This window comes from Gorilla gorilla, chromosome 10 (genome assembly GCF_029281585.2).
Source record: "Gorilla gorilla gorilla isolate KB3781 chromosome 10, NHGRI_mGorGor1-v2.1_pri, whole genome shotgun sequence".
In the NCBI taxonomy this organism is placed as follows: Eukaryota; Metazoa; Chordata; class Mammalia; order Primates; family Hominidae; genus Gorilla; species Gorilla gorilla.
The window spans coordinates 67,062,232-67,089,507 of record NC_073234.2 but is presented as its reverse complement, the minus strand read 5'-3'; the positions used below and the strand labels follow the sequence as shown (position 1 = coordinate 67,089,507).

The window sequence follows — 27,276 nt, the reverse complement described above, 5'->3', positions numbered from 1 at the left end:
AGGAAGCAGAGTGGTTTACAGTCCTGAACCTTAAGGATGCCTTTTTCTGCATCCCTGTACATCCTGACTCTCAATCCTTGTTTGCCTTTGAAGATCCTTTGAACCCAATGTCTCAACTCACCTGGACTGTTTTACCCCAAGGGTTCAGGGATAGCCCCCATCTATTTGGCCAGGCATTAGCCCAAGACTTGAGCCAGTTCTCATACCTGGACACTCTTGTCCTTCAGTATGTGGATGATTTAATTTTAGCCACCCATTCAGAAACCTTGTGCCATCAAGCCACCCAAGCACTCTTAAATTTCCTAGCCACCTGTGGCTACAAGGTTTCCAAACCACAGGCTCAGCTCTGCTCACAGCAGTTTAAATACTTAGAGCTAAAATTATCCAAAGGCACCAGGGCCCTCAGTGAAGAACGCATCCAGCCTATACTGGCTTATCTTCATCCCAAAACCCTAAAGCAACTAAGAGCATTCCTTGGCATAACAGGTTTCTGCCGAATATGGATTCCCAGATACGGCGAAATAGCCAGACCATTATATACACTAATTAAGGAAACTCAGAAAGCCAATACCCATTTAGTAAGATGGACACCTGAAGCAGAAGCAGCTTCCCAGGCCCTAAAGAAGGCCCTAACCCAAGCCCCAGTGTTAAGCTTGCCAATGGGGCAAGACTTTTCTTTATATGTCACAAAAAAACAGGAATAGCTCTAGGAGTCCTTACACAGGTCCAAGGGATGAGCTTGCAACCCATGGCATACCTGAGTAAAGTAATTGATGTAGTGGCAAAGAGTTGGCCTCATTGTTTATGGGTAGTGGTGGCAGTAGCAGTCTCAGTATCTGAAGCAGTTAAAATAATACAGGGAAATCTTACTGTGTGGACATCTCATGATGTGGATGGCATACTCACTGCTAAAGGAGACTTGTGGCTGCCAGACAACTGTTTACTTAAATATCAGCCTCTATTACTTGAAGGGCCAGTGCTGTGACTGCGCACTTGTGCAACACTTAACCCAGCCACATTTCTTCCAGACAATGAAGAAAAAATAGAACATAACTGTCAACAAGTAATTGCTCAAATCTATGCCATTCGAGGTTCCCTTGACTGATCCCGACCTCAACTTGTATACTGATGGAAGTTCCTTTGTAGAAAAAGGACTTAGACAAGTGGGGTATGCAGTGGTCAGTGATAATGGATACTTGAAAGTAATCCCCTCCCTCCAAGAACTAGTGCTCAGCTGGCAATATTAATAGCCCTCACTCAGACACCAGAATTAGGAGAAGGAAAAAGAGTAAATATATATACAGACTCTAAGTATGCTTACCTAGTCCTCCATGCCTATGCAGCAATATGGAGAGAAAAGGAATTCCTAACTTCTGAGGGAACACCTATCAAACATCAGAAAGCCTTTAGGAGATTATTATTGGCTGTACAGAAACCTAAAGAGGTGGCAGTCTTACACTGCCGGGGTCATCAGAAAGCAAAGGAAAGGGAAATAGAAGGGAACCACCAAGCGAATATTGAAGCCAAAAGAGCCACAAGGCAGGACCCTCCATTAGAAATTCTTATAGAAGTACCCCTAGTATGGGATAATCCCCTCAGGGAAACCAAGCCCCAATACTCAGCAGGAGAAATAGAATGGGGAACCTCACAAGGACATAGTTTTCTCCCCTCAGGATGGCTAGCCACCGAAGAAGGAAAAATACTTTTGCCTGCAGCTAACCAATGGAAATTACTTAAAACCGTTCACCAAACCTTTCACTTAGGCATTGATGGCACCCATCAGATGTCCAAATCATTATTTACTGGACCAGGCCTTTTCAAAACTATCAAGCAGATAGTCAGGGCCTGTGAAGTGTGCCAAAGAAATAATCCCCTGCACTTCAGGCCATACATTTCAATCCCTTTATCTTTAACCTCCTTGTTAAGTTTGTCTCTTCCAGAATTGAAGCCATAAAACTACAAATTGTTCTTCAAATGGAGCCCCAGATGCAGTCCATGACTAAGATATACCGTGGACCCCTGGACCAGCCTGCTAGCCCATGTTCCAATGTTAATGACATCGAAGGCACACCTCCCGAGGAAATCTCAACTGCATCACCCCTACTGTGCCCCAATTCAGCAGGAAGCAGTTAGAGCGATCGTCAGCCAACCTCCCCAACAGCACTTGGGTTTTCCTGTTGAGAGGGGGAACTGAGAGACAGAACTAGCTGGATTTCCTACACTGACTAAGAGTCCCTAAGCCTTGCTGGGAAGGTGACCACATCCACCTTTAAACATGGGGCTTGCAACTTAGCTCACACCCGACCAATCAGAGAGCTCACTAAAATGCTAATTAGGCAAAACAGGAGGTAAAGAAATAGCTAATCATCTATTGCCTGAGAGCACAGCGGGAGGGACAAGGATCGGGATATAAACCCAGGCATTCGAGCAGGCAACGGCAACCCCCTTTGGGTCTCCTCCCTTTGTATGGAAGCTCTGTTTTCACTCTGTTTCACTCTATTAAATCTTACAACTGCAAAAACAAACAAACAAAGAAAGTATGACCTTCTCTGAAGTTTATTCTTTTGTGTCTTAGTTTTCCTCTTTGGCAATTATGAATGTCAATTATTTTCTTCTCAGAGAACTGTAAACGTTAATTAAACTAGTGGGTAACCATGTGAGCTCAAATTTATCCCATCTTCATATAAAGGTCTCCTTTGCAGAAATACACTGAAGGTCTGAGAGTCCTTTCAGTCATTTTGTATAAATAATTGCAGCCAAAGTGATTAATCCCTGACTTTTCAGTCAACAACTTTAATATTCCAATCTAAATCATCTTGAAGATAAATTATCCATAGTGATATTAATTATAACACAATTTCTTGAGAGTGCAAATCAAGTGCTTCATAAAATCATTCAGGTTCATTAATGTTAAAGTCTACACAATAAAAATTTCATGGAAATGCAGCATGCTCTAGCTGATCTTGTTTTAAAGAGCAAATAAGACGTCAGTCAGTACTAGAGAAATGTATTTAATATAATATCCACTAGAAAAAGAAAGTCAGTGGCAAACAGTAGAAAGAACAAGTATATTACAGAACCTATATATGGATATATTTATTAAAATCATTTTGAAAAACGAATTAATGCTTGCTTCACTTCTCCCCTGGGGCTATTGTGTCAAAGAAAATAAAACATGAAGAAGGTGTGTGTTCAACAAGATAATGTCAAATATGGAGTATTTATTACCATTTTTATTATTAGTGGAAAAATCACTTGCATTTTTATGAATATTCGACGTTTAAAGGAATTTTTTTTTGAAACTGATAACAGCTCCTGGAGAAAGAATTATATGGGTTGCTCTGTTTCTATGGGCAGGTGTTTCTTAACATTTTCCCCCATTAGCCAACATTCGCACACATAGACCCACACATACATAATTTCCATGACAATTTTAAGAAGACAATGTCTGTGACAGCTATTCTTGGAGTAAAAACAAGAAAGAGTGGGGAGGACATTATCAGTGGAAAGAGGCAGTAATGGAGTTAATTGCTATGGGATAAAAACACTGGGAGCATTAAGCAAATGTCAGTTGTTAGTCAACCAAAATCGGAGGCAACAGATATTTTGCTTAGAGAAATATATAAGAAAGTAGTCAATTTTAGAGATTTTTAGAGAATTATATATATAATTATTACATATAATAATTATATATAACATAATTATATATAATTATAATTAATATAATATTAATATAAATTAATGATATATTATACTATATAACTTACAATATAAATTATAATATAACATTAATATAAATTAATTATATATTATAATTAATATTGTATTATAGAATTGTATGTTATATATAATTATTACATATAATTATATATAACACAATTCTATAATACAATAATATATATTTATATATTATATATTATATTATATATAATAATTATATGTAAGTGACATATGTATATATGGTCAATTCAAATGCTGAATCAGCCTAAGACAGATCCCAAGAGATTTTTAATGCCCATATTTCGAAAATACAAATAAGCATTATTGCAAAAATAGCAGGTTAAAAAATAAAAACAGGAAGTCATCCTAGCATCATCACTTTAGTGAAAAGAACCATTTTGATTTAATTTTTCTTTCTCATTTCTATAATTTTATAAGATTAGGCAACATTTTTTACTATACAGTTATTTCATTTAACACTATAGTATGTACATGTTTCTATTTAGCTGCATAAGGCTTTATCTTCACACTTTAAAAGCATCATAATATTTAGAGTTGATAGTGTACAATTGAACTAACTACATTTGAATATAAATTAAGTAGTTTCCAGTTAGTTGATCAATTAATCATAAATCAATATATTAGTTTGAAAGAAACCTTTAGAAGCTGCGATCCCTGACATTATTTTTTTTAACCTAGCACTGAGGCTATTTGCAGCGACAGTGCTCCTTTGTGATGCAATTTTTCTATTGAACACATTAAATATTCACCTATCATTTGTTTATTCAATATGTTTTTGAGACTACTGAAGGTACTATTAACTAGAGAAACAATGATGAAAAAATTAAAAGCCCAAGGAAATGAAGGATCAAATCTTCCAGTGAGCAGAGAGAAGATAACAGTAAACAGACGCATCGTGATTATGGATAGACCTAAGAGTTTTGAAGAAAATAAATATGAACATATGAATAAGAGTGAAAGAATGATTGAGATGAACTTTAGAAGTATTGATAAGGAGACACTTAAACTTTTTCTAGGAGAACCCTACCTCCCACATCTACCTTCTTAATTTAAAAATGATATAAAACTACCTATTTTTTTGTACCCTTAGACTGTGCAGAAGAATAGAAGGTAATAAATAGCCCAAGTGGACTATTCAGTCACAATTTAGAAGTGAATTAGTGTTGATGACTATAGTTCCTTGGAAAAATATTTTAAAAATAAGAAGCCAGTAATCCCAGAATACCAATGGTGCAATGGTGCACCATTGCAATGGTGCAAGGGGGCCAGAGCTAGAGCCACAGAGCAGGTGGGAAGCCCTGCTTATGTTGCCCTGAGGGCTGAGAAGCTGGGGTGGGGGCGCCCATCCAGGGGCGAATGCATGTAGGTGGGGCCCAGGCCCCTCCCCCTGCCCGGGGCCTGTCCATCTCCCTAGGGGCCGGGCCACCAAGGCCTGAAACCCAGAGACACCACACCTGATCATCATACCCAGGCTTCCCTGCCCAGGCTAGAATACCCAGTGCAGGCAGACGTTCTGGGCTTGTGGCCGGGACAAGGGCGGGGGTCCCACTGGGTAGGCCTATGTCCCCAGATTCAGCTGGGATGGTTGACCCACCACTTGTCATTCTGCCAATGTGCAGCTTAGATGTGAGGGCCCAGATGCCCACTCTGGCCACTCCAATCATGCTCCCCAGCCAGGCCCAATTCTGTTCATCTCACCTAACCTGGCCTCACATGCCCAGTGCCCACCAAGATCCTGCCAGCCAGAAGGGCCCATGCTCATCTAAAGCATCTACACGTGCCTGCATCCCATAGGCACTCACAGCTCAGGGACAGCCCCTGTGGACCCCAGTGGTCAGGCAGTGTCCTGGCCTAACCTCCAGCTCTTAAGTCCTGGCCATCATGTCTTTTGGGGACCACCAAGCACTGGCCATTGACGGCCCCAAAGAAGGCAGAGAATGGGCTGGTCATGGCAGCCTCAGGCCTGGGCCCTGGCCCCAGGGAAACAGCTCGTTAGTTCTGATTTGGACGGGACATTGACAATAGGTCAAGCCATATGCACAAGTATTCTCTGCAATCCAGTACAGCAGGAAGTTGGGGGACCCAGTGCAGCCCCCAGGCCAGCCGTGCACAGTGGTTCCAGCAGTGTGGGGTGGGGAGTGGAGAAGGGTCCCATATTCAGCCAAAAGCTAAACCCTGACCTGCTCACCCACCCTGGAAAAGTACCCTGGACTTCAGGCAGAGGCAGGCAGCGGAGTTGCCATCTCCTGGGATCCCATTCAGGGCCAACAGAGGCCTGAGAAAACTCAGGGGCTGAGCTGGGGGAATCAGGCTGGGAGATGCCAAGTGATGGGTGGTGTGCATCCAGGCATGACTGGTAATAAGAGTTCAGGGTCTAACTGACCCTGAAAAGGTGACAACAGGACAGAGGCCAGCTGAGCCCCTCCACACCCTAACCAGCTGCCAGGCACATATGGTGCTCAATTCCCCAGAGGCCCCAGGAAGGGCTCTTTCTTAATCAGTAAAATGGGGGCCCCAACAGCACCCACACATGCGGTGGTGTCCACGCACACCAGAGAACGAAACTCCTGCTGTGCTGATGTGGGGGACAAATATCCCTGTCCCCACATTCCCCAGCGTCATCCCCACATGGTGCTGAGCTTGGGGTGCCCAAGACAACAGCCCACTGATGCAGCAGCCCGAGGGATGCTGCGTCCTGGAGGGACCTGCGGGGCCTAGAGGGCATTTCACAGTCAGAGAATCTCCCTGAGTTTGTCATTCAATGGCCCTATGCCTCAGTTTCCTCCACTATGACACAAGGGAGAAATCCCACCCCACAGAGCTAGGGACCCAGTGAGGCCACCACACCAGGTTAAATGGCTGGAGTGTACAAAAGCTGGGCTGAGGGTACTTGCCCTGGGTGTCTCGCCCTGGGACTGAGGTCCACCAGTCCATGGCCAGGCCAGCCTGTTGGGGAGGGCTCCCAGTTCCAAGTCCCTGCAGTTGAGGCCCCCAGCGCATTGGGGGAGGCACAGGGTGGGATGGAATGGAACGAAACCCCATCATAAGAGCCCTGGGCAGACCTTAGGGAACAAGTGTTAAACTGAGACTCGAGTCCGAAGCCGGCTCCGTCGTTTGGGGTGACATGAGTTCCAGGGCCAGGGAACAAAGCGTTCTGGTTTTAGACCTGCAGGAAGATCTGTGAAGCGCTCTTGGGCAGGGCACATGTTGCCGGGTATGTGCTTGAAAAGAGCCTAAGAAGAGGGGGAGTCTGGAAGGAACTGCGATGCCAAGGGAGAGGATCCAGCCTTCCTGCTTCAGCACCTGGGCTCATTCAGCAAAGTTTCCTAAGAAAGCCAGAAAAAAAAAATGAGTATGGGTCCCATACTGAACCAAAAAAAAAAAAATTCCAAAGGCCAGGAGGGCTAATGGGGCTTTACTGGGACTATCTGGCCTAATCCTACAAACAAGCCAGCCATAGTAGCCCATCAGTCCTCTGGGACAGGTGAGGAACCTGAGATGGTAGGAGCGCCCCCAGAAGGTCCAGGCAGAGCCCCCTAGGACCCCACACCTTCCCCCGTGGCAGCTCTAAACCCAGCTTTTTCACTAGTAAGGCACTGGGGCTGCTGGGCCATGCCCGCTCCCCAACGCGGGGAAAGAGCTTCGCGCTGCCGCCTGGCTAGGGGCAGGGGCGCCGCCCTCCCGCGGCTCCGGAGCTGGCTGCTACCAGGGGAAGCGCCCGCGGGGTCCGGGAGCCTGGCTACGCGTGTGCACCTGCTCCTGCCCTCGCCGTGGCCTCTGCCAGGACCCCGACGCCCCGCCGGACCATGTCCTCCAGCGTGGCTGCGGCCCCCTGGCCTGCGACAGCCGCCCCGTCCGGAATTCGGCGCCCTCCCCGGGGCAGAGGCCGCGGCGTCCTCAGGCTGTAGCGCCGGCCTGCGACCCCCACGCCTGGCTTGGGACCCAGAGGAGGAGGGCCTGCATCCCGGGGAGGGCGACCGGTCACCTGGGCTGGGAGGGCGGCGCAGGGGCGGAAGCGGCGGTCCGGGACAGTCTGGCTCTGCAGCCTCTCCCCGCCGCGGTCCGTCTAGTCCCTCCCTGGCGGCTGCGGAGCCCTCCCAGGACAGAGACCACAAACTCTCCAGAGCGGGAAGCCGTGTCCTGGCAAGGCTGCCACAGGGACCTCTCGAGATCCGAACCGCTCAGACCTGGCGGCCACTGGCGGCTGACCCACTGCGCGGGTTTCCGTAGAGCTCGCTGTCCACCCGGCGCTGCGGCCTCGGCTCTTGCGTGTGCGCTGTGGTGGGTCCCTGCTAGGGGCGACCCTGTGGGCCAGCTTCCCACGCCTGGTCCCCAAGCCGCACCCACCCTAGCTCCCTGGGCTAGGGGACTGGCTCCTCCTGGGGGCCGTGGGGTGGGAGGCAGGGGCGTTATGGGAGAGGGAGGGGTCGAGGGCAGCCCCTGCTCTGTGCACAGTGAGGTGGGGCGCAGGCTTCTGTTGCACAGCATGCGGCTTCAGCTGGGACTGTGCTCGGGCTCCGAGGGTGGTATCGGTGCCGGAGGCGATATCAGAGAGGCTTCAGCAAGGAGGAGCCGCGGATCTGACGCCTGGGGTGTGAGTTGGTCATTTTCAGGTGGAAGAGGGCAGGACGAATTGCAGGTGGAGAAGGCTGTGTGTGCGCACACCTGGGGGTGAAGGGGACGCAGCCTGTCTACCTGACCCATGAAATGCGGGAGCAGCGGGTTCACAGCTCCATTGATTAAGCACGTCTGGGACACACATGTAGCTAAGCTGAGTTCTGTGCCAAGGGTCCCAACACCCACTCCCCCAGGAAGACACAGGTTTGGAGGTTGGGTGCTTGTCAGGCCTAAGAATGGAGAGCAGGGGCCAGAAACACCAAGTAGGGGGAACCCACACTAGGGCTCTGAGGGACGACGATGTGGGGAGCTGGTGGCAGAGCCTGAGCTGGCCCAAGGTTGCAGGGTGGGGAGAGATTCAAGGCATAGCAGGGACTGGTGACCTCAGTTCCCAGAATGTCCCAGCCTGGCCTCCCGGTCCAGCCAGCAAGTACAGGGTGCTGCCCTGCAAAGACTCTGGGGGTGCCTCAGCTCCCCTCACCACACTTGACGGGTGACTTCTGTGTCCACCCTCACAAGAACAGGTATCTTCTCTCACTTTCAGGCAAGCCCAGGAAAGTCAGGGGCCTGCGTGAACCAAAGAGGAGAGAAGGCGATGACCTCAGCCCAGTGTTTCTGCCTCACCTGGCTTATGGCCTTGGGGACTTGATTTGCACTGCAGGAAAATGGGCAATGAAAGCCCCTCCCTGACTGGCTTCTCACTCCACTCTGCCCAGCCCACAGTACAGTGCCCACCCTGCAGCTCCTGGTACAGCCTGCGTACCTGCAGCTCCAGGTACAGAGGCTGTGCTGGCTGTGGGCTGACCTCAGGACCTTCTGATGGTTGGAACCCTCGGGATGCCTCATGCTCACCCTTTGGCACCCACCTGACAGCTCAGCATGTCTGCTGTATGACATCTTCAATGCCTGCTCTAGACAAGCCCAAGTTCCCCAGGAGTGGCAGAGGGAACTGAGCTGGAAACTAAGTCCCGACTCATTGAACCCCAAGTGGGCTCTCCAGCCTACCCCTTCAGTTCACAACTCCAGGCAAGTTCCCTCCAGGGATGTGATCCCAGGGGCCACAGCAGCACATTCTGGCCTATCCTATTCACTACTGAATTAACAGTTACTGAAAAGGCCAGGATGGGCATGGGCCCTGACATTAATCCCCTTTCTCTGTGATGGGGCTGGGTTGGGTTTGACATCCTGATGTCTTTGTGGAAAGAGCTGGCAGGTAGAGCAAGTCTCAGGGGCCAGCCATGGGACAGGGAACCTAGGATTTGCCTATGCTGAAACCCTCTGAGGCCCATGCAGTCAGGAGGGTCCAATGGAGGTCCAGCCACTTCTCTCAGGTTGGTGCTCACAACCCCTCCTGGATCACTCCCTCTACACCTGCACCTGCTGGTCTCTGGGAGAGGAGCATCCATCAATCTTGTGTGTAGGGAGACCCCCTGAAACTATTGCTATGGAATAAAAGATAAAATGCTCCTGATTATTGTAAATACAAAAGTGTATGCAGGATTGTGTAAAGACAATGCCAGGCTGGACTGCCAGAACGAGCCAACATCACGTGATGTGCTTCCCCCTGCAGAGAGCCTATGAATGGACGTGCATTCAGGGAGGTTTCACATCACCAAGATTCCTATCCCAGAAAAGCAGATGTTCATAGCTCTGGGAATAGAATGCGACCCTTGTGGGAAGCCTATAAACGGACGCATGGGGGGGCGCCTGTCCATATGGATAAGATAAGGCTATAAACGTCCTCATCTTGCCGCGGCTCTTCTAGGCCTCTTTAGGGTTAAAGCATACTCCATTCTGAGAATTTCTGGTCTAACCAGTTGTCTAGCTTCACGTCCTGTTTCCATGGATTGTTTGTAACCAGCTTTTGTTGCAGTTGTTACTGCTGATTAATATCTTGCTAATCATAGGTTATGGAAAGACTGTGTTTCTGTTCTAAGGCTCTGTTAGAAATTACTGATGCACACACTATATTATAAATTCTTATCTCTACATACAATTCTTATTCTTGTTCTACATACAAATGTACTCTACTTCTACATACAAATGTTATGTTAAAGAACTACTTCATCCCCATGTGACCATCTCATCTCATAATCAAATGACCCTAAATCCCTCACTAACCTACCCCCACCCTCACTAAACGTAATAATAAATGCTGGTTTATCCAGTGCATTGTTAGCACCGTGGAACCAGAAGGCGGTGACCCCCCTGGACCCAGCTTTCACTATCTTGTGTGTGTCTATTATTTCTCAACCTGCTGATCCGCTTGGGAACAAAGAGAGAGCCCCCTTGCCTTGTGGGCTGCTGGCTAGATCCCTCAGTACTTGTGCGCGTAGCTTTCTGCTCCATTTCGATGAGGATGGTCTCCTTGGCAGAAATGCCCAGTAGGGGATCCTGAGCCTGTGCTGGCTGTTCTCTAAGTGGCAAAGTCAGTGAGAGAGACTTGAAAACTCCAGACTTATTATTATTTTCTGCATTTTATGCTTTCAGGCTTGCTTTTTCCTTAAAATGTGTAAAAACAAATACTGAGATTTCTTTTATATAATTTGGATTCTGTCATCATATGGACTTTTCATTTTCCTGAAATTTATTTGTATGTATGTATATCAAACATTGAATTTCTCTTTTCTTCTTTACTGAAATGTTAACTGTTTTAGAGGCCAAATCTTTTTTTTAAAAAAATCCCTCCCATCCTGGCTAACACGGTGAAACCCCATCTCTAATAAAAAAATATATAAAAAATTACCCGGGCATGGTGGCAGGTGCCTGTAGTCTCAGCTACTTGGGAGGTTGAGGCAGGAGAATGGCGTGAACCCAGGAGGCGGAGCTTGCAGTGAGCCAAGATCGCGCTGCTGCACTCCAGCCTGGGTGACAGAGCGAGACCTCGTCTCAAACAAACAAACCAACAAACTAACAAACAAAAAAATCCCTCTAATTTCTGTAAACATTTCTAATTACATATATATTTTTTATACCTAATACACTACTTTGGAATTCCTTGAGGCCTAATGGCATCGGGGTGTTCTAGTTTTGTTATTGTTATTTCTGAATGACATTGACTTTGGTGCTCTTCATTTTGCGTATTTAAAAGTATTAGATTGTGTGATTATATTTGACAGGTCTTGATGTGCTGTTTGGTGCTTTGGGTTGAGCTTTGGGTTCAGTTGAAATTTGGGTTGGATAATTTTCTTCCACAGGGGATTGCCTTGGATTTTTCTGTTTCTTCCTCAATATCCACCTGGAAAACATTTGAATTTATATTCACTTAAATATTTCTGTGCAAAAACTGTGTACAAAAGCCCCAAAGTATAATTTGCACAGTTGAGCACATATTCTGTTGTCCGGCATTTATGGTGGTTTGTAGTGGAAAAGATTTTTAGAATATGTGGATTTTTGGAATATTCCCAGAAGCCCAGATAGCCACACTTTACCTTTGAAGGAATTGATTCGCAGAATACTGCACACAATCACCTTTGGAAGGAGCATATATCCCAACAAAAGCTCTGATTTTTTTGAAGTCTGTATTGTGTGTTATTTCCAGGAGAATACAGCAATGATGGCAATGTTATCAAATGATTCAAATATGTAATGCTGTTATGCCTAACATAAGGATTCTATGTGATCATGCCTTTTGGCTGAGGACAATACCCCTGTCTTCTTGGAATTATTGATAATTAGATTCTAATTGCTAATAAGTCAGAAAATTAGGAACACCAAATTTCAGTCTTCTCAAGAGCAATCCTCTTATTAAATTTGAATCTTTACCTTTATCACATGCAAAAGAAATATTGTTAGAAAAGTGTTTAATGTTTTCCATATAGAGAGATTACTATTAGTTATAATTTCGTTGTTAATCTTTAAAACCATAGAGTTGGAAGTATCAAAATGTCTTTCAATATACCTTAGTGGAATTTATTAAATTTTCATGGATGTTCTTTAGGAGGTTAAAGAAGTTATTTCTATTGCTAGATTTCTGGAGGATTTATCAGGAATGAGTGTCAGACTTTGTCAGATGTCCATTTAAGTCATCATGGTCTTTTCCTTTATTCTATTAATATGGTGTATTACACTGATTGATTTTTAAATTTGTATTGATAAGATAATTCCACTTGGTTATATTGTCTAAATTTTTTCTAATTTTCCTTAATTTTTATTAGAGATGAGGCCTCACTTTGTCACCCAGATTGGGGTGGAGTGGCACAGTCACAGCTCACTATAACCTCAAACTCCTGGGCTCAAGTGATCCTGCCACCTCAGCCTCCTAAGTGGCTGGGACTACAGGTGTGCACCGCAATGCCAGGCTTGTCTAACATTTTTATGTGTTGCTTCATCCAGTTTGCTAGAGTTTTTGGAGATTTCTGTCTTTATTCATGAGAGATAATAGTCTGCACATTTATTTTCTTGTGATGCTTTCATCTAATTTGTTATCTGGGTAATACTGGCCTCAAAAATGAATTGATGTTTTCCTGCTTCTCTGTTTTGCAAGTGTTTGTGAAGGATTGATTATTCATGAAGTGTTTAATAGAATTGACTAGTAAAGCTATGTGAGCCTGGGCTAGACTGATGAAGAGTTTTCACTAGTCTAATCTATTTGCTTGTTGTATGAGTATGCATATATTCTATTTCTTCTTGAGTTTACTTTTACAATTTGTATACAGCAGGGAATTTGTTTCTAATTTGTAGTATTTCATGCTTCTAGGTTTTCATGGCAGTTGAGATGTAAGAATAAATATAATGTTGGGCGAAAGAAGTTGTGGACAATCCGTAAATATCCCAACATCTCTTGCAGGAAGGTTAAGATTATTTTTCTTGCTGTACTTAATACTCATATTTATAGTGTGAGACAAATGTAATGTTGAATATATATAGAACTAGGAAAATTGCCATTTGTCTTAGTATTTAATCAAGATGGAAGTCTGGGCCTACCTCCTCTCTTCTATTAATATGTAGACAGGACACCAACACAAATTTGAATAAGGACAAACAAAGTGTTAGGAAATGAAGAGTGGAATGAATGGGTTAAAATGTGATGAAACAGAGTGGTGAATATTTACACAGAATCCATGATGTGCTAGGCACTATTTCAAGCTATTTGCTCATACACTTTTAATACCAATGACATTAAAATGTATAACACAAAGATTCATATAAATAAAAATTACAACATTGAAAATAATATTAGGTGACACTAAAACTGTCATGGAAATACACATTTATATATAAAACATAAAGTAACATCAAGTATTAAATAAATTTTAGAAAGTTTGATTACTAATCAGATGAACAAGTGATTAGCCTTTTTATCCAGTAAACAAGGCATACACATTATTTTTCAAAGTCCAGAGACAAATATTTTAAATATTGAAGTTTAAGACCTAAAAATGTATCATTGGCTTCATGGAAGTAGATATTCACTAGGTGATATTTTCTAGGCTCTCTGAAATTACATCAGAAAAATGTGAATTAGAATATAACCATAAATAATATCTGGCCACATACAAAGTAATTGAAGATCAATTTAAATAGCCATTGGATTAAGAAATAGAGACTGAGGTAAATTTACAGGGTCAGGGAGGATTTAAGGAGGAAGCATTGACACTGGAGCCCAAGGACCTGGGATTACAGAACAGATTCTACCAGTGCTAACTGACTGCTCCAGAGAAAACATCAATTCTGTTCATGTGCAGCTACTATTCATCAAGAAAGGGATTACAACTTCAGAAATGTGTTCAAAGTGTATCCATACTTTGATGTATTAATGAAGTAATCACATTCTACACATAAGTACTCCATATGGAATATTGGGGAGGGGGTGTTCCAAATAAAGAGATTGAGGATTTTTCATGAGAACTCAGTGTCTGCTAGAAAATATCTATGTAAAATATTTTACTTATGTGGAAAGTGTGGATGTTTGTGCATCAAAAGTTTCAAGAATCCCTAAAATATACAATGGAGATGAGGAGAAAATATCAGAATTCCCCAGCACCAGAAATGAGGTAAGAAAAAATTCAGAGGAGTTGTAAATGTGAAAAGCCAATGGCTGGTCACACAGCAATATTGATAATCTTGTGCCAGGACAACTAGAATAAATACATAAACATACGGATTGAAAATATTTCCAATATTAGATCTCCCTCATGTGAGAACTAAATTATAAAGATTGAAGCATATAAGAAAATAAGCTACCAGAATTTTTTTTTTTTTTTTTTTTTTTGAGACGGAGTCTCGCTCTGTCGCCCAGGCTGGAGTGCAGTGGCGCGATCTCGGCTCACTGCAAGCTCCGCCTCCCGGGTTCACGCCATTCTCCTGCCTCAGCCTCCCGTGTAGCTGGGACTACAGGCGCCCGCCACCACGCCCGGCTAATTTTTGGTATTTTTTAGTAGAGACGGGGTTTCACTGTGTAAGCCAGGATGGTCTCGATCTCCTGACCTCGTGATCCACCCGCCTCGGCCTCCCAAAGTGCTGGGATTACAGGCGTGAGCCACCACGCCCGGCCGCTACCAGAATTTAAGCTACCAGAATAAATTAGATTACACATAAATTTCTGATATTGAAATCGTCACAAATGTTTAAGTTGGTAGTGAAAGATAAAGGAAATATAATCTTGGGAATCCTAGGGCCCTGCCCACTGCCTGTCCCTCTCCACACTACTACAGCTGATGCTTTCTGGAAAGTATCACCTCCTGGCAAGAGGCCAACCAGCACAAATATAGAGCCTTAAACCACCAAAGCTAAGGACCCTCACAGAGTCTACTGCACCCTTCACCACCTCCACTGGAACAGGCACTGGGATCCATGGTTGAGAGACCCATAGATGGCTCACATCACAGGACTCTGTGCAGACAACCCCTAGCACCATCCCAAAGCCAGGTAGACCTGATGGGTGGCTAGACCCAGAAGAGAGACAACAATCAGTGCACTTCAGCTTGCAGGAAGCCACACCCATAGGAAAAGGGGGAGTGCACTACATCAAGGGAACACCCCGTGGGACAAAAGAGTCTGAACAACAGTCTTCAGCCCTAGACCTTTCCTCTGACAGAGGCTACTCAAATGAGAAGGAACCAGAAAACCAACCCTGGTAATCTGACAAAACAAGGCTCTTCAACACCCCCCGAAAAATCACACTAGTTCATCACCAGTGGATCCAAACCAAGAAGAAATCCCCGATTAATCTGAAAAATAATTCAGGTTAGGTATTAAGCTAATCAGGGAGAGGCTAGAGAAAGGCAAAGCCCAGTGCAAGAAAATCCAATAAAATGATGCAAGAAGTGAAGGGAGAAATATTCAAGGAAGTAGATAGCTTAAAGAAAAAAACAATAAAAAATTCAGGAAACTTTGGATGCACTTTTAGAAATGTGAAATGCTCTGGAAAGTCTCAGCAATAGAATTGAACAAGTAGAAGAAAGAAATTCAGAGTTTGAAGACAAGGTCTTTGAATTAACTCAATCCAATAAAGGCAAAGAAAAAAGAATAAGAAAATATGAGCAAAGCCTCCAAGGAGTCTGGCATTCTGTTAAATGATGAAACCTAAGAATAATCGAGGTATCTGAGGAAGAAGTGAATTCTAAAGGCTGGGAAAACATATTTGGGGGAATAAAAAAGGAAAACTTCTCTGAGGCCTAGACATCCAAATACAAGAAGCACAAAGAACACCTGGGGAATTCATCACAAAAAGATCTTAGCCTAGGCACATTTTCATTAGGTTTTCCAAAGTTAAGACAAAGGAAAGAATCTTAAGATGTGAGACAGAAGCACTAGGTAAGCTATAAAGGAAAACCTATCAAATTAACAGCAGATTTTTCAGCAGAAACCTTACAAGCTAGATGGGATTGGGGCCCTTTCTCCAGCCTCCTCAAACAAAACAATCATCAGCCAAGAATTTTGTATCCACGAAAACTAAGCATCATACATGAAGAAAAGATACAGTCATTTTCACACAAACAAATGCTGACAGAATTCACCATTACCAAACCAGCACTGTAAAAACTGCTAAAAGGAGCTCTAAATCTTGAAGCAAGTCCTGGAAACACATCAAAACAGAACCTTATTGAAGCATAAATCACACAGAACCTATAAAACAAAAATACAAGTTAAAAAGCAAAAACAAAAAATTAAAACAAAGTACAGAGGCAACAAAGAGCATGATGAAAGCAATGGCACCTCAAATTTTAATACTAATGTTGGATGTAAATGGCCTAAATGCTCCACTTACAAAATGCAGAAACACAGAATGGATAAGAACTCACCAACTAACTATCTGCTGCCTTCAGTAGACTCACCTAATACATAAGGACTTACATAAACTTAAGGAAAGTGGTAGAAAAAGGCATTTCATGCAAATGGACACCAAAGGCGAGCAGTGGTAGCTATTCTTATATGAGACAAAAGAAAGTTTAAAGCAATAGTAGCTAAAAGAGACAAAGGGAGACAGTGTATAATGGTAAAAGGTCTCGTCCAAAAGAAAAATGTGACAATCCTAAACATATATGCACCTAACACTGGAGCTTCCAAATTTATAAAGTAATTACTAGTAGACATAAGAAATGAGATAAACAGCAACACAATAATAGTGGGGGACTTCAATACTCCACTGACAGCACTAGACAGGTCATCAAGACAGAAAGTCAACGAAGAAGCAATGTATTTAAACTACACCTTGGAATAAATGGACTTAACACATATATACAAAACATTTCATCCAACAACCACAGAATACACATTCTATTCAACAGCACATGGAACTTTCTCCAAGACGGACCATATGATAGGCCATGAAAAGGTTCTCAATAAATTTAGGAAAATTGAAATTGTATCATGCACTCTCTCAGATCACAGTGGAATAAAACTGAAAATCAACTCCAAAAGGAATCTTCAAAACCATGCAAATACATGGAAATTAAATAACCTGCTTCTGAATGAGCATTGGGTCAAAAACAAAATTGAGATGGAAATTTAAAAAAATTCTTTGGACTGAATGACAATAATGACACAATCCTCAAGACCTCTGTGATACAGCAAAGGCGGTGCTAAGAGAAAAATTTATAGCCCTAAACGCCTACATCAAAAAGTCTGAAACAGCACAAACAGGCAATCTACGGTCACACCTCAAGGAACTAGAGAAGCAGGAACAAGACAAACCCAAACCCAGCAAACAAAGGAAATAACCAAGATCAGAGCAGAACTAAATAGAATTGACAAAACAACAACAACAACAAAATACAAAAAATAAATAAAACAAAAAGTTGGTGTTGTGGGGTAATTTAGGAATCAGAGAGAAAGAGGGGTTGAGGAGGATTGATTATTATTATTATTATTTAGGCGTACTGGCCCAGTCAGATTAACATTCAAAAAAAACTGAGCCCTGAACAAAGAGTCAAGTTACCTTTTAAGCATTTCGTGGGGTGGGGGGAGATCTGTGCAGGGGGAAGCATATTACAGAAGAGAGAAACAAAGACAGTTATTCAGTTGAGACTTGCATTACATCATTTCTTACCTTTCAAGAAAAAACATGTTTATGACTTGAGTTTATCTGTCTAGTGACCTTGCAGCTGCACGGCTAGAGAAACAGAGTCTTCACAATGCCTGGGAAAGGGAGAGATAAGGCTCACTAGCCACAGACAGAAAAACAGGCAGTTAATTTTTAAAGGATTCCACCTCTTTCTTGTCCTCAGGGGGAATTGGGTTTTCTTACATACAACTGAGTTTTTCCTTACACATTCTTTAATTTCTCTTAATTCCTCTTCCATTTCCTGCCTTTAGTGCTTTTGATAACAAAGGTGTTAATAGAAAGCACCATTGTATGTCACCTTTTCGTGGAGCTGAGCTTCTTCTTTTACTGGCAGTGGCTGATATTTTGTTAATGCCATCAACTGTGCGATAGTGTATCGGGTTACTACTGTCTCTATAGTTGACTGAATGCTCCTAATAAACAGAGGTAAAAGGCAAGGGAGGATGAGGCAGATGCCAAGAATAAACAAAAACCCACCAATGAGGGTTTTGAATTCTCCAAAAGTTGAGAAGCATTTTCCAAACGAGGAATCCAGGGACCATCCAGACCAAGTCTGAACTGGAACATGGGCCAACTTGTGCATTTTAGCTGTGATTTTTATGACAGCTCGGCCATTATTATCAATTTCTAGGCAACAGTTGGTTAAATTAAATTTTTACTTACTTTTTTTGAGGCTAAGAGATAATCTAAAGTCAATTTATTTTGATATATAGCATTTTTTTGTGTTGCTTGTATTGTCAATAAATTTAGTGCCCTTGACATTTTATTGGTTATAATTTCTAGGACAGCCTGTAACCTTATGATGCGGTTTAGCATATAGATTGGGGTACGGTACCCCCATGACCCATCTTGCACCCAGGTAGCTGGCCCATAATATTTAGTGATTTTTTTCTGCAGGCCATTTATTATCTTTTTAGTCTTCTATGTTTACTTTTTTTTTGACATTTGTGTTTATTTTTGTGATTATGGTTTTTTTAGTTTTATTTTTTTTTAATTTTTATTATAAACTGGATACCCTAAGAATTCCCCTTTCTTTAGAGAAATTAAAAAGAAGGATGGCTTGATTGTTTCTAACACACATGTCCTTGTCCATGTAGCCAGCAGTTGCCGATATGCCCATGCTTCACAGAGCCAATATAGGCCAGAGGGTGCTTTCCAAGCATTTGGAGCCTGTAGCTGATGCCAAGTGTGGCTTAGGGTAGAGAATCAAGAAAAGGGATTTGGATCTGGTAAGTAAGAGTCCTTCTGGGCATTTCTCCATAGAGTTTTGTTTTTAGTCTTATCATAATACTGTTGTCCTAGGTACGTTGTTTTTTCTACTGTCTCTGTGAAAGTCTTTCCCCATCAGGCAATACTGTACTTTCCAATTATGGAGATTTTTAACAACCAAACACTGGCTGAGGCTGTTGGTTCACTGGCACGGTTAGGCAAAGTGAAGTTATCTTGTGGCATTAATTTCTTAGCCTCCCATAGCAACTCGTCCCCCATATTAGTTTTTTCACACACGTAGCATGAGGAAATTACTAAGCTGCCAGCTATGTTTTTAGTTAGTTGAGTAAATAAGTTTTTGATTGATGGAGGAAGCTGTCACTGACTGATTAAAATGCTTATAGAATGACTTATAAACCCAGAATTGCAGGGTTGGATGCATTTGAGTCCTTCTAGTCTTTTTGGCAATTAGTAGTGGAACTCCAAGGCCTGCTCCTTGTCTATTAACCCATAATAGTGCTGTCTGTCCTGTAGGCCAAAAAGATAGCTCTGGCTTTAGAAGAGTAAAATTTAAAGGATTGCGTGTCCTTGTCTTAGAATTTGCTTTGGTTGACATACTATGTAGCAGAGCAGTCCTTCCTGAATATAAGTGTTGGAGTTGTGTTAGCATAGACCACTGAATGTTACAGTCTGGACATCTGATTTGTGTTTTTTTCATACCTACGTTTAAGGTTGCTTCTGCTAAGCCTCTTTTGTGTTAAACCATTGGAGACAGCTTCTGTTTTTTTAGGATTAGGAACATATGCAGCATGGCAGGAATTAAAGTACAAAGAAATAGGCCCTTTATAGGAGGGAGAGGCTTCTTTGGTTTGAGGTATAAGTTTCTTTTTTTCTTTTCTGATTTAATATGTACCTCAAACCAGAATTCATAAGGTAAGAGCTCAGGGTCATAACATACATATAGCTGATTATTTCCTCAGTCACAGAGTGAATAGGTGGTCTGGTTGTATGTGCATGTTCCTAACTTGGTTTCTGTACATTCATAGTAGGTATGGCACAGTAGAGTTTTAACTATGATATTTTTTACCTAGGTAGTGTGTACACAGTGTAGGCATCCCTCTAAAGATTTTTCCCCTTCTGGTATAGGCAGAAATGGTAACAACATCGGTGTATGTATTAGAAACATGCTTACACTACGCATGAGCACAGCAAACCTTCCTCTGGGCATAGACATTTGCAGCATTTGCAGTAATAACATAACAACATAAAAATCAGTATTAACAGAATTATAACTAGGGTTATAAATTGTATTCATATTTACTTATTCAGTGATGGCCCTCTTAGCTTCGGCTGTGTGTCGACTAGTCAGATTCCAGGATATGACTAGAGCAGAGCTTGCAGGATTCTCAAGCTTCAGCTGTGGGTAGACTGACCAGCCTCCAGTGTGGTCAGAGCAAGGCAATTGTCCTTCTTACTGGTGGTTGGGTTTTGCCGTAGGCCCATTCGGGTGGGGTGATCTGGGTCTTGTTGGCTAATCCACTGGTCATCATTGGGAGTCACTGCTGCCACTGGTTTCAGTCGGCTATGGTGAATCCAAGGTGTGACAGCTGTAACTTTAAAAGCAGTAGGAGTAGACATGATTATAATATGGGGCCCATCCCATAAGGGCCCCAGGGTTGTTGAATTTCACCTTTTAACCCAGACAGAGTCCCCCGGCTTATGTGGATGCACTGGGTCTGTTAGACTTATAGGTATTCTTTTTCTTATCCAGCTTTGCCCCTCCTGCATTGTTACTCCTAAAGCCTGCATCTGTCTTCTAAGAGTTAACTTTTCTAACTACTTTAAATTCCCTCTAATTTGATTAATAATTGGGGGTGGCCTTCTGAACAATATTTTATAGAGCAAATACCCAGTTTGTTTTGTAGGTGTACACCTGACCTGGAGGAGGACCATGGGCAAGACATGATCCCATCGTGAGTTTCCTGGCAAAACATTTTTAGTAGCTGTTTGAGTGTCCAGTTCATCCATTTTACCTTCCCTGAGCTCTGTGGTCAGTAGTCTGTATGCAGTTTCCATCTGATCTTTAAAAGTTGAGTCAGCTGTTGTACTACATCTGCCACAAATGCGGGACCATTGTCTGATCCTAGGGTTAAAAGAAACCCAAATCTTGGTATGATGTCTTTTAGTAGTACCCTTGTCACCTCTCTTGTCTTTTTAGTCCTGGTGGAGAAGGCCTCAATCCACCCCAAGCAGGTATAAACAAACATTAGCATATATTGGTAACCTCCTGCTAGAGGTAACTCAGTAAAGTTTACAAGCTGGTTTTCACAAGGCACAGCCCCTACTTCCTGAATTCCTGGAGGTCGAGTAGGTCCTTGTTTTGGATTATTCTGGGCACAGGATAGACCTTGTTTACAAACAGTACAGGTGATGGCAGAGAGCTGTGGCACATAGAAATGCCAACCTATCAAAGTTTCTAGGGCTGTCCTTCCAATGTGTGTTCCTTGATGGATCTGTGTCACAAACCTTGGGGCTATTGTCCCTGGCACGGCTAGCCTCCTGTTAGAGAACAGCCACCATCCACCTTTAATATATTTTTTTGTTTTCTGACCAAACCAAGTTTTTTTTTACTGAAGAGTAATTGGGTACCTCCAGCAAAGGGGGCTCTATAAGGAGAGGAATTGATAAAGTTTTTTTTTTCAGGTAAAGCCTTGCTCATGGCTGCCCGCCCAGCCTCTCGGTCTACCTTTCTGTTGCCCTGCGTCTCAGCTTTTCTCAATTTGGTGTCCTTTGCAATGAATGACAGCCACTTTCTCTGGAGCCCATATGGTTTTTAATAATTTCAATTTTTTTTTTTTTGCCTTTAGTAGTCAAAACTCCTGTCTCTTTGTATATTGTCCAACGGGCATGCAGGATTGTAAAAGTATATCTTGAATCAGTATATATGTTTACTTTTTTTCTTGGCCAATAACGGTGCTCTGGTTAATGCTATTAATCTAACCTTCTGAGCAGAAGTCCCAGAAGGTAAGGCCTGAGCCTCAACCACCGAGTGTTGGGTCACTACTGCGCATACCCTGCATATCATACCCCATCTGTTATGAAACTGCTGCCATCAGTGAAGTATTTAACATCTGAGCTCTCCAAGGGGGTATCTCTGAGATCTTCCCAGCTCTAGGACACTTTGTCCACCGTATTTATGCAACAGTGGGGAAGGTCCTGCCAGCAGTGAGGCAACCCACAGTCCTTTCAATCAGGTTTCTCCACAGGCAGCAGGGTAGCTGGGTTTAAGGTATTTACAGTCTCTAGTGTTATCTGGGGATTTTCATACAGAAGCCCTTGATACTTTAGCATTTTAGAATTGGACAGTCAACGACGTCCTCTTTGCTCCATTAAGGTGATTACAGCGTGTGGCACCCTAACTATTAACTTTTGACCTAGGGCTAGCTTGTTGGCATCTTCTATAAGGATTGCAGTAGCTGCCAACGCCCTGAAGCAGTGGGTCCAACCTAAGGCCACCAAATCCAGTCTTTTGGGTAAGTATGCTACCGGCTGATGCCAAGAACCCAACAATTGAGTTAAGACTCCGACTGTCATTCCCTTTTGTTTATCCACATACAAAAAGAAGGACATTTTTTTACATCTGGCAACCCTGGCGTCGGAGCTTGGATGAGAGCTTCCTTTGTATCTTTGAAGGCCTTTTCTTGTTTCTTTTTCCATAGGAGCGGCCCTCTTTTTTTTTCTTCCGTAGTCTCACATAAGGGCCTTGCTATAAGGGAGAAGTTTGGAATCCAGGTTCGGCAGAATCCCGCTGCACCTAGAAATTCCCTGACCTGCCACCTTGTAACTGGGGTGGGCAATGCACATACAGCCTCCTTGCATGCACTTTTAAGTCTGCACTGGCCTTGGAATACCATGAATTCTAGATATTCAACCTCCCGAAAGCAGACTTTTGCCTTGTCCTTGGACACTATGTAACCAGCTTCACACAGCAAGAAGCCTCTCTGTTCCTTAGAGGCATTTCTCCCTCATGGGGGCAGCGAAGAGCAAATCATCAATGTGTTGTAATAGCACACAATTGTCACCAGGTGGCGCAAAAGCCTCAAGGTCGGTAGCCAAAGCCTCCTCGAAAATAGTAGGAGAATTCTTAAACCCTTGTGGCAGCCTTGTCCAGGTATACTGCGATTGTCTCCACTGGAAGGCAAATATAGGCTGATTTTGGGGAGCAGTCTCAAGGAAAAGAAAGCGTCCTTTAAGTCCAGACACGTGAACCACGCGGCCTCAGCAGGAATCTACCCCAACATTGTATATAGGTTGGGTACTATGGCATGGATAGTGACAGTGGCCTTGTTTACACCCCGGAGGTCCTGCACTGGCCTATATTCACCATTTGGCTTGCGCACAGGCAGCAGAGGAGTATTCCAGGATGACTTGCATTTTACTATAATCCCTTGTTTATAGGGCTGATTTAAATGTTTTGTTATGTCATCAATTGCCTCTCTGGGTAGGGGGTATTGACGGACTCGTACCGGGGCAGCATGAGGGTTAAGCTCTACTACCACTGGGGGTCTAGTTTGCAGCAAGTCCAGGGGGGTTGTCCTCAGTCCATACACCTGGTACCTTGAAAAGCATTCCCTACATATTGTGTAGGTCTGGCTCTGGCAGCCTCCTGGTACACAGTTTATAGAGCCGCCATTCCTCAGTTTTTGGGACAGTTAGAGTCAGTACCATTGCCTTTGGCTTCCGTATCTCCAAGGTCATATTCCCTTTAGGTGTAAAGGAAATCTGTGCCTGCAGTTTCTGGAGTAAGTCTCTTTCCAACAAGGGCACTGGACAGTTTGGCATGTATAGAAACTCATGCTGTACTTCTTGTCCCCCAATAACACATCTCTTGGATTTGTAAAAAGGTCTCCGTTTTTTGGCCCCAGTAGCCGCTATGACAGTGGCACAATTTTTTGTGAGGGGGGGCTAATTGGTGAGTTACCACAGAGAAATCAGCACCAGTATTGACCAAAAATTTCATTAATCGGCCTCCTACTTCCATAGAGACCATAAGCTCCCCGGGGCCTAAAGGATGGAGCCCGGTCTGTCTTAGTCCTCTAAATGCTTGGCCCCCACTAAGCTGATCAGATCAGGATCTGCCTTTGAAGCACCATGACTAGCAACCGAATGCTGTCCTCGAGTGTTAGACCATTGACTATCATCTTCATTCTTTTTTTTTTTTTTTTATCGGGGAACTCATTTTTCCAGTGGCCCATTTGCCTGAACCTTGTACATTGGTTCCTGTCCAACCGGCACTGGCTTTCCTCTCCTGGTCTTCTCTGCCCTCTTCCTTGGCCTCTGCCTTGGCTATGCCCTCTAGCAAATCCAGGGTTACTTTCTGTTAGTGCAGTAGCTATAAACTGACTTGTCTTTTTGTTTTTATTTTTATTTTTAATTTTTTTTATTTTTTTCTTTCTTTCTGCCTCTTCCTTCCGGTTTACATATATTTTGTTTGCTATTTTCAGGAGTTTACTAATATTTTTTCCTGCAAAGCCTTCTAGCTTCTGAAGCTTTTGTCTTATGTTTCCCTGAGCTTGCCTGACAAAGGTCATATTTATCATAATTTGGTTTTTAGGAGCCTCCAGAATAACTGGAGTGTACAGTCTATATGCCTCAGAAAGCCTTTTATAGAATGCACTTGGGCTTTCATCAGGCTTTTGGCGCACTTCTGATATTTTACTTTTATTTATTGCCTTCGTTTCTCCTGCTTTTATCCCATTTAGGAGTGTCTTTCTATATAGCTGCAGCTGTTCCATGTCCCTTGCCTCATTTGGGTCCCAGTTAGGGTCATCATTTGGGTATCGCTCCATGGTGAACTGGTGCGGATTAGGGGTGGTCTCTGGGGCTTCCCCTTCTAACCAGCTGAGAGCTGACTGATTAACTCTTTTACGCTCCTCTGTATTAAATAAACTTAGCAAAAGTTATTCAAAATCCGGCCAGGTCAGATTATGTGTGTTAATAATAGAATTTACCAAATCAATAAGAGCCTGAGGCTTTTCTGTATAGGAGGAGTTGTGCTGTTTCCAATTTAAGAGATCAGTAGTGGAGAAAGGCTGATAAACATAAAGCCTAGGGCCACCTTGTATCTGCCCCTGTTCATCATAAACTTGTGTCCTGGTTCTCTAATTGGCATCTGCAAATCCCGTGATCAGCCTGAGTGGAGGTGCCCAGCTGCCTTGCCCTGTCCTTCTTTTTTGTTTTTCTCTAACAGGGGCTTCTGTTCCTCTGGGTTTGGGGAGACTGAGCCTCACTTTCCTCTGAGCCCGACTCTGCAGATGCTCCTGACTCTGCCTCCTGCTTTATTCTAGCCAAAGATGGGTAGACTGGCACCTATGGGGGCAGACATTCCCTTTCCTCAGGTGGAGCCTGAAGAACTGGTTTTGGCTAAGGCTTCAAGGATTCCTTTTCCTGGGAGATGCTAGGGGTTTTAGGTTCCTCTGCTTCCTTTGGTTGGGCTGCCTGAGCCACTAATGCCTTGCAATATCCTTCTAGGCAGGGCTGTAGCCACTTGGGGTGAGTTTGTGCCACATTGAACCAAGAGTCTATATACGGAAACTGGTCTGGGTATCCTGGTTGTCCTTCCACTCCAGTAACCACCTTAAACACATGGCCAATTCATTCCCTGTCTATTGTACCTTCAGAGGGCCACCCCACATTGAAAGCAGGCCAGTCTATCTCACAGTATGTCCTTAACTTTTGAGCATCCAGTTTTATCCCATAATCACCTCTAAATCCTTTTTTAAAATTGTTTATCGTGCACTCCAAGGGAGTTAGTTTAGACACTTTTCCTTTCATTTTCTTCCTTGCGGTGCACTTTCACTTTTACTTTTACTCTCAGGTTCACCAGACTGGGTCCTATTACAGGAATTTTGGACAATGTTTAGCTAGGAATGTTCCTTCCCCTCTTACAGCCTGCTGCAGACATGGAGCTGGTCCTATCAGCCATACATAATGTCCTAGGTCTGATTTTCCCCACAATCGCCTCAGAGCACACAGCCTGCGCTAAGGGCTCTGTGCCTCCCCATCACTCCCCACAGTGGCCTCTCCCAAGACCGTTTCTTTCACACACTTTTACACACCTCCCCCACCTGAGGACTCCTCACTGGATGAAATGAGCCTCTCCCATGTCCCAGGTGAGCCTAGTTAGGCTTCCACATTCACACACATACACACACCACTCCTACCCCAGGACTCCTCATGGGATGAAATGAGTCTCTCTTGTGTCCCAGGTAGGTCCACACACACCCACACACTCCCAGTTGGGGTTGCAAGCCACTCTTGCCACCCTGCCAGCAAGCTCTTCCTTGCTGCACTTGCCTCTCTATCAGCCCTTTTTCTCCACCAGTGAACTACTTTTACTTTGTTAGGGGAACATGAGATTCATCCAAATTGGCAGGCCACTCCTGCCACCCCCAGCCACTCTAGGTTGGATTAGTGGTCAGTCCCCAGGAGGTGATCAAGCTCCACTTCCTCCCTATGGGATGGGCTTTCCTGCCTTGGGCAGTTTCTCCTTACCGCAGTTCCTGAAGTGCTAGTATTGTCCTGCAGCCTCATCCCCAGTTCTGTTGTGCTGCTGGGTAGGCTGCCAGGATGCAGGGAGAGCTGGTCTCCATCCAGGTGAAGGTCCCCTAGGGTGCACCTTGCATGCTGGGTCTCCCCCGGCCCTGGGGCTCTAGTCCCACAGGCAAAGGAGACAGTAAATCTGTCATCTCTGATCCCTGTATGGGCCACCAGAAATGTTTCAGGATAATTTAGGAATCAGAGAGACTGAGGGGTTGAGGAGGATTTATTATTATTATTATTTAGGTCCACCAGCCCAGTCAGATTAACATTCAAAAATGACTGAGCCCCCAAACAAAGAGTCAAGTTACCTTTTAAGCATTTTGTAGGGTCGGGGGAGATCTGTGTAGGGGAAGCATATTACAGAAGTGAGAAACAAAGACAGTTATTCAGTTGAGACTTGTATTACATCATTTGTTACTTTTCAAGAAAAAACATGTTTTAAACTTAAGTTTATCTGTCTAGTGACCTTGCAGCTGCATAGCTAGAGAAACGGTCTTCACAATGCCTGGGAAAGTGAGAGATAAGGCTCACTAGCCAGACAGAAAAACAGGCAGTTAATTTTTAAAGGACTCCACCTCTTTCTCTTTCTCAGGGGGAAT

The 27,276-nt window shown here is 43.7% G+C and overlaps 2 long non-coding RNA genes across 3 annotated transcripts; one reads left to right on the top strand and one right to left on the bottom strand.

Annotated features, from left to right (window-relative positions):
• Positions 1-7,699: 7,699 nt before the first annotated feature.
• On the top strand, positions 7,700-12,831 carry LOC115930213 (uncharacterized). Its single transcript, XR_004066862.1, has 3 exons — positions 7,700-8,010; positions 8,883-9,106; positions 12,518-12,831. It is a non-coding gene; the product is annotated as an uncharacterized lncRNA (long non-coding RNA).
• On the bottom strand, positions 10,924-27,050 carry LOC115930212 (uncharacterized). Of its 2 annotated transcripts, none has more exons than XR_008670054.2 (4): positions 26,630-27,009; positions 20,397-20,657; positions 17,852-17,940; positions 10,924-13,795 (listed from the first exon to the last, which is right to left on the bottom strand). It is a non-coding gene; the product is annotated as an uncharacterized lncRNA (long non-coding RNA). The 2 variants fall into 2 exon arrangements; XR_004066861.2 differs by having other exon boundaries at positions 11,299-11,596; positions 26,630-27,050.
• Between the last annotated feature and the right edge of the window lie 226 nt (positions 27,051-27,276).